This window comes from Silurus meridionalis, chromosome 28, assembly GCF_014805685.1.
Source record: "Silurus meridionalis isolate SWU-2019-XX chromosome 28, ASM1480568v1, whole genome shotgun sequence".
Classification (NCBI taxonomy): Eukaryota; Metazoa; Chordata; class Actinopteri; order Siluriformes; family Siluridae; genus Silurus; species Silurus meridionalis.
Window position 1 is genome coordinate 1,812,501 of NC_060911.1, and position 5,944 is coordinate 1,818,444.

The 5,944-nt window shown below is 42.5% G+C and overlaps 1 long non-coding RNA gene across 1 annotated transcript in view; it reads right to left on the reverse strand.

Moving 5' to 3' along the window:
* Positions 1-2,826, reverse strand: part of LOC124381678 — a 10,667-nt gene extending 7,841 nt beyond the window's left edge. The window contains exon 1 of the long non-coding RNA XR_006924913.1: positions 2,639-2,826. This is a non-coding gene — a long non-coding RNA (uncharacterized LOC124381678). The remainder of the gene's footprint in view (positions 1-2,638) is intronic.
* Positions 2,827-5,944: the final 3,118 nt, after the last annotated feature.

The window sequence follows — 5,944 nt, forward strand, 5'->3', positions numbered from 1 at the left end:
GTAATACTTTTGGGACATTCAGTGAATCCAGGAACCTGGATAATTTGAGTTCTAGGGGCAGTGGTCCAGAAACAACAACGGAATACAGAATATAAGGTCTTGGATACTGGGAAACTAGAATGTCCAGGTCTATCACGACTTAATGAAGGACCTGTGTAGATTTTTGGTATCTAACTCTAACACAAGCAAGTACTCAGCTGGGATATTTTTACCCCTCAGTGCTAATTAGTCCATGTCCATTAGTGAGGCATCTAAAAGTGTGTTTGTAAAATTGCTGAGTGGTGAATTTGCGGTTCACCACACGCCTCGATTTGAAGTGCTTTGGCTCGACTCATAAATTCAATAGCACACGTGCTAATGTGCCGCGTCCCGTCCACATCCCTGCAAAGCTCCGCTGTGGATGACCGATCTGATTCCAGGACTAATGACCACCAGGTGCATGATTAGTTGATTCCCTTTGCATTAAACTTTGTAAACAAAAAATATTGCATCCAACCATGAGGAGGTTCAAATTCCTGTCCAGCATTGTTCTGGAGATGGACTTAATTTCTAGCAGAAGTTATTTTGTTTTGGTACAAAGCATATTGTTAGCATTTCCATCTGAGCCTGTGAAAATACAATGTGTTAGAAGGCTAACAATGTCTATAATAGATGTTTTGTAAAGTACAGCGAAACCGTCTTTGAGTTGCTGGTCTTAACTTGTGCAATTGATTTACAATAGAGGTATGTTCATTACTCTTTCGAACAGGTCTCTCGGTTCCAAGCCTGATATTTTATGCTTGTGGGTCATTTCCCAGGTCCAGATGGCTCCTCATATATTACCATAACCTCATTCTTCCCTCACACCAACGCTTGCCTGGCGAAAGACACCGACTCTGGGTCCGTTTGGACGTTGATGAATCAGAATTGCAAAAATCACTCGCGTTCCCTTGCCTAATCAATACCACCACAAAATGGAAACGAGTCCCAGGGGTGTCTAGGTTTCCTGAACAAAAACAAGGTTCCAGAACCTTGACTTATCAGAGCAAGTGCATTCGTATGTTTCCGGGGCGTTCTGTCTGAGCAGGATTCTCGCTCCACAATCGTCCTGCAGAACCCCGTCCCGACCTTGCAGATCATCCAGTGCTCCTTTAAATGAGAATTGATTTCTTCGATTGGAGCCGCAGGATTTGCCCGAGTTTCGGCGGTTCGCTTGAGCAAGAAGCACCAGAGACGGCGGAGTTTCATCACTACCCGGCGGCGTCTGGAGGCGACGATCTAATTGAGGGACGAGATAAGAAGACGAGTTGTAATGTAGGAGGCAATGAGAAGAGAGAGACTCATTAGCTGTTCACACCTGTTCCACTGAACATGGCGCATAAGCAGCTAGCGGGATCTATATGTCTTTCCGAACGCAAACAGAAACTACAGCGAGGATCAGAAAAAAAAACGGAGATGGGAAGGTAATGAGAAAGAGAGTGGAAATGGAGATCCTTCACCTTCTGTGAAGAAATGAAAGAACTTGGTTGAAGTTTTTCTGACACAATTCTTTTCTACTTCTCATCTTGCCTCAACGAAACTCAACTCATTTTAACTCAACTCAACTCGCCTCATCTTGTCTCAACAAAACTCGACTCATTTCGAATCAACTCAGCTCAACTCCTCTTGACTCAGTTTTACTCGGTTCCTCATGTCTCAACAAAACTCGACTCATTTTGACTCAGGTCAGCTCAACTTATTTTAAATCAACTCAGCTTGAACCATCTTGACTCAACTGTTCTTGACACATATTGACTCAACTCAGCTCAACTTATCTCGACTCATCTTGACTCAGGTCAGCTCAACTTATTTTAAATCAACTCAGCTTGACACATATTGAGTCAACAAAACTCAACTCAATTTGACTCATCTTGACTCAACTCATCTTGATTCAACCTTATTCGACTCATCTTGACTCGACTCAGCTCAGCTCATTTTGAATCAAGTCAGCTAGATTCATCTCGCCTCGGCTCGGCTCAACCCTCAGAGTGCACTTCAGCCGCAGGTATTTGATGTAGCACTTACGGGGGTAAAGCTCATGCTAATGTGACAGCTCTGAGTGTGTACATGGAGCTTTAGAGACAGGCCTCATTATAACTGTCCGTGTGTGTGAGAAAGGACATAATAACACTCCGCCAGCGAGGGAGAAAAAGCAGGGACACTGTTTTCCATCAAGGCTACAGAAATCTCTGTTCTTACATTTAAAAAATCTAAATTTTTGTGTAAAATTTAAATGTGAAAAAGTGTGTGAAATGGTACAGAGATGAACCCCACCCTTAAACTCAGCCCTCTACCACAACGCTAAAACATGTGACGTTTTATACGTTAATTTAATAACATTTAGTTGGCTGTTAACATTCAGTAAAAACAATCATTTAGCAGAAATGTTAAAGCTCGAATCTTCGCTTAGTTAATGCTTTGAATCCCGACAATCCCTAAGAGCCAAGAGAGCTAAACTGATCGTGCTGTGTAGGTGGGAGGGGCATGCTCACTTTGCCCTGTCAATCATATTTACGTAGATATAAAGCATATTACCCCAGATGTCTTATTCTAACGGTGTTAATCTGAATGTCTTACCCCTACATCTTACTCCAAGCACGTTCCTCCCCCAGCGTCTTACTTTGAATGTCTCACTTCTGAGCATGTTACTCCAACTGTCTTGCTCCAAACATCACCCTATTATCATCTTCCTCTGAGTGTCCTACTCCGAGGGTGTTAAGAGTCTTACTCTGAAAGTCTTACTATCAACATCTTACTGTGAGAATGTTACCCCCAGAGTTTTACTCTGAATGTCTTACTCCAAGCATGTGACCCCTAAATTCTTACTCCAAGTGTGTCACAGTGAGTGTCTCAGTCCACCCTGTGATGTAATCTGCGTGTAAGCTGGTGGGTGGGGCAAAATGAAATAAAACTAGCATGAGAAGAAAATATGCATCCACAGGATTGGATCAGGGATTCACTCATTCTTTCTTGTTCGATTGCTGTTTTTCATCGCGAACAAAAAAGTTCATACTCGTCCACCACCGTGATCTTTTCCTGGACTACCAACCCGCACCAGAGTTGATTCGAACGTGCTTTTTCCGTTTCTTCGATTGATCATGTTGACACGCGGTCTAAAAGTGAGACGCAAAAGAAAGAAGGGAGGGAAAAACAAAGAGAGACAAAATGAGACAGAGAGAGAGAGAGAGAGAGAGAGAGAGAGAGAGAGAAGAAACATGGAGTTCTGACATTCAAATTCTTTTGATGGTGGATTACTGTGACCCATACTGGAAATGGATAGTTTCCTTTGTTTTGGTGTGTGTGTGTGTGTGTGTGTGTGTGTGTGTGTGTGTGTGTGTGTGTGTGTGTGTGTGTGTGTGTGTGTGTGTGTGTGTGTGTGTGTGTGTGTGTGTGTGTGTGTGTGTGTGTGTGTGTGTATTAACGTGTCAGTTGAAAGGCTAAGCAGTTGCTCTTGGCAGATTGGAGCGGCTTTTATCAGCACGAGTTCAAAAGAGCTGCGGAGTGTTAAAGAGTTTTGTTTAATTCTTGGCACGTTGCAGAAACGCCACACACTCGACATGCCCTCTCATGAAGATTCCTTAAGAGAGGTGGAAACGGGGTGAATGTAAACTCCGGTGGTGATGGGGTTTCCATCTGACCGGATGTTCCTTTAGACTTGAACCTGAAGGAACTTGATACTGTTTCTATAGTAACAATCGAAAATCGTAACGCGTTCTTGTACGTTAAATCCTAATGAGAGAGTCAGTTGTGATGGTGGAGAGGAAGAAACCTTGAGAGAAACCAGAATCAAATGGGAACCCATTATTAACTGGCTGACACCAAAATATTTGTGGACACCTGACCATAGATTGCAACATTCTGGAAAGATGTTCTACTAAATTTTGTGGAGATTCATTCAGCCACAAGGGTGTTACTAAGTGATGTAGGTGAGGAGGTTCACACAGCATCCAAAGACATCCTCTATAATTGTGTATTGTGTAACTGTAAATGGTAAAACCGTATTCTTTAATAAGTAATAAAATAAAACACGTCAGTGTCGATAAACGAGGCGTGGCCCTGAAAAAACAGCAGTAATGGCAATAAAATGGCCGCCGCTCTGGCACCTCACCGTTTCACAATCTACCAGTGAACTTCCACCGCAAGCGTTACCATAAATCAATAAATGAATAAATATTGGTTATATATTAGCTGGAATCTTTTGAAGTGAAGCTCGGTATAATCAGACAGCCCTAAAACCCTTTAAAAATAGAAAGTGAATTGGTTTATGAGTAATAAAACAAGCCGGAACGATTCTGTCCAACATGAAGATATATGAATAATAACAGTTGTGGATATACAGTGGACAATCAGTACCTGACTTTACCAACACCCTTGTGGCTGAATAAGTCTCTTCACAAACCTCCACAAAATCCTGTGGAACATCTTCTCAGAAGAGTGGTCTGGACCACATTGGGATAAATTGATCATATAAATGCTACATCGGTTTTCATGTGATCGCCTGTTAGCTTTATTAGCTTAGCTAAAAAGTGGATGGCTACCTGATAGAATCATGGGATATGTGAGAAGAAATGGGATCGTACAGTTATAGAAAATTAATCAACTAATTTATTTAGAAACACTGGACAGACAGACAGACAGACAGACAGACAGACAGACAGACAGACAGACAGATAGATAGATAGATAGATAGATAGATAGATGTGTCCACAAACTTTTGGCATGTAGTATCTTGGCTCGTGGGTATTAGGTTTTGTTGGATGTATGGCGCCGTACCGGAGTGTGTACATTAAGTAGATGTGAACAGAACTCACCTCGGTGTTGTGAGCGTTTTAGTCACCGAGCTGCCAAAACAAGACAATCAGAGCCGAGCGTTCGGGAGGCAATTATCCTGTCAGCTTCACCAGAGCAAGGGGCGTTCAGCGGTGTAGCGTAGCCATGAGGGTGTGTGTGTGTGTGTGTGTGTGTGTGTGTGTGTGTGTGTAACAGCAGCTGGTGTAGTGTGTCGTGTAATCAACTTTTTGTGTGTATATATTCTCACAGGGACGCTTGTGAAGCTTTCACCTTCATGCCTGCAATGCTGTTCCACAGATTAAACACTGAGTGTGTGTGTGTGTGTGTGTGTGTGTTAAGTGTAATTCTTATAGCATTATCCTTCACACCTGGACTACTAAGTGTGTGTCAATGTGTGTGTCTGTGAGTGTGTTGTGTTGTTTTGTTTGGGAAGGATTGTGTATTTGTGAATGCGTTTTGTGTGTGTGTGTGTGTTTGTGTGTGTGTGTGTGTGTGTGTGTGTGCATATGTAAGCGTTTTGTGTGTATGTGTGTCTGTATGTATGTGTGTATATACTGAGTGTGTTGAGGAGGGATTGTGTATTTGTGTATATTGTGTGTTCCGTGTGTGTTGTGTAGATGTGTCTGTATGTGTGTGTCTAAATGTGTTGTGTGTATATGTTGTGTGGATGTGTCTATATGTATGTGTTAAGGAGGGATTGTGTATTTGTGTATGCTGTGTGTAGTATATGTGTTTGTGTATGTGTCTGTATGTTTGTGTGTCTAAAATATATTAGTGTCTGTGTGTGTATCTGTATAGATGTGTGTGTGTGTGTGTGTGTGCGCGTGTGTGTGTGTGTGGACATGTAAAAGTACCTGATAAGATCTAAATTCCCCTCACTGGGTCAATCAGATATAATTGTCTTGAATTCCAGAGATAAAACACACACACACACACACACACACACACACACACACACACACACACCCTGGCATGCCGCTGTGCAAATATTACGCTCACAACACACTCGGTATCCCAGCAGCGTCTCGGTGATCAGACGACTGCGTTTTCAGGATCAGTCAGTGAGACGTCGGATCTCTCGCGTCATGCAGCCAATAGGAAGTCGCATTTATGACTCAGGAATTATTCACCTTCA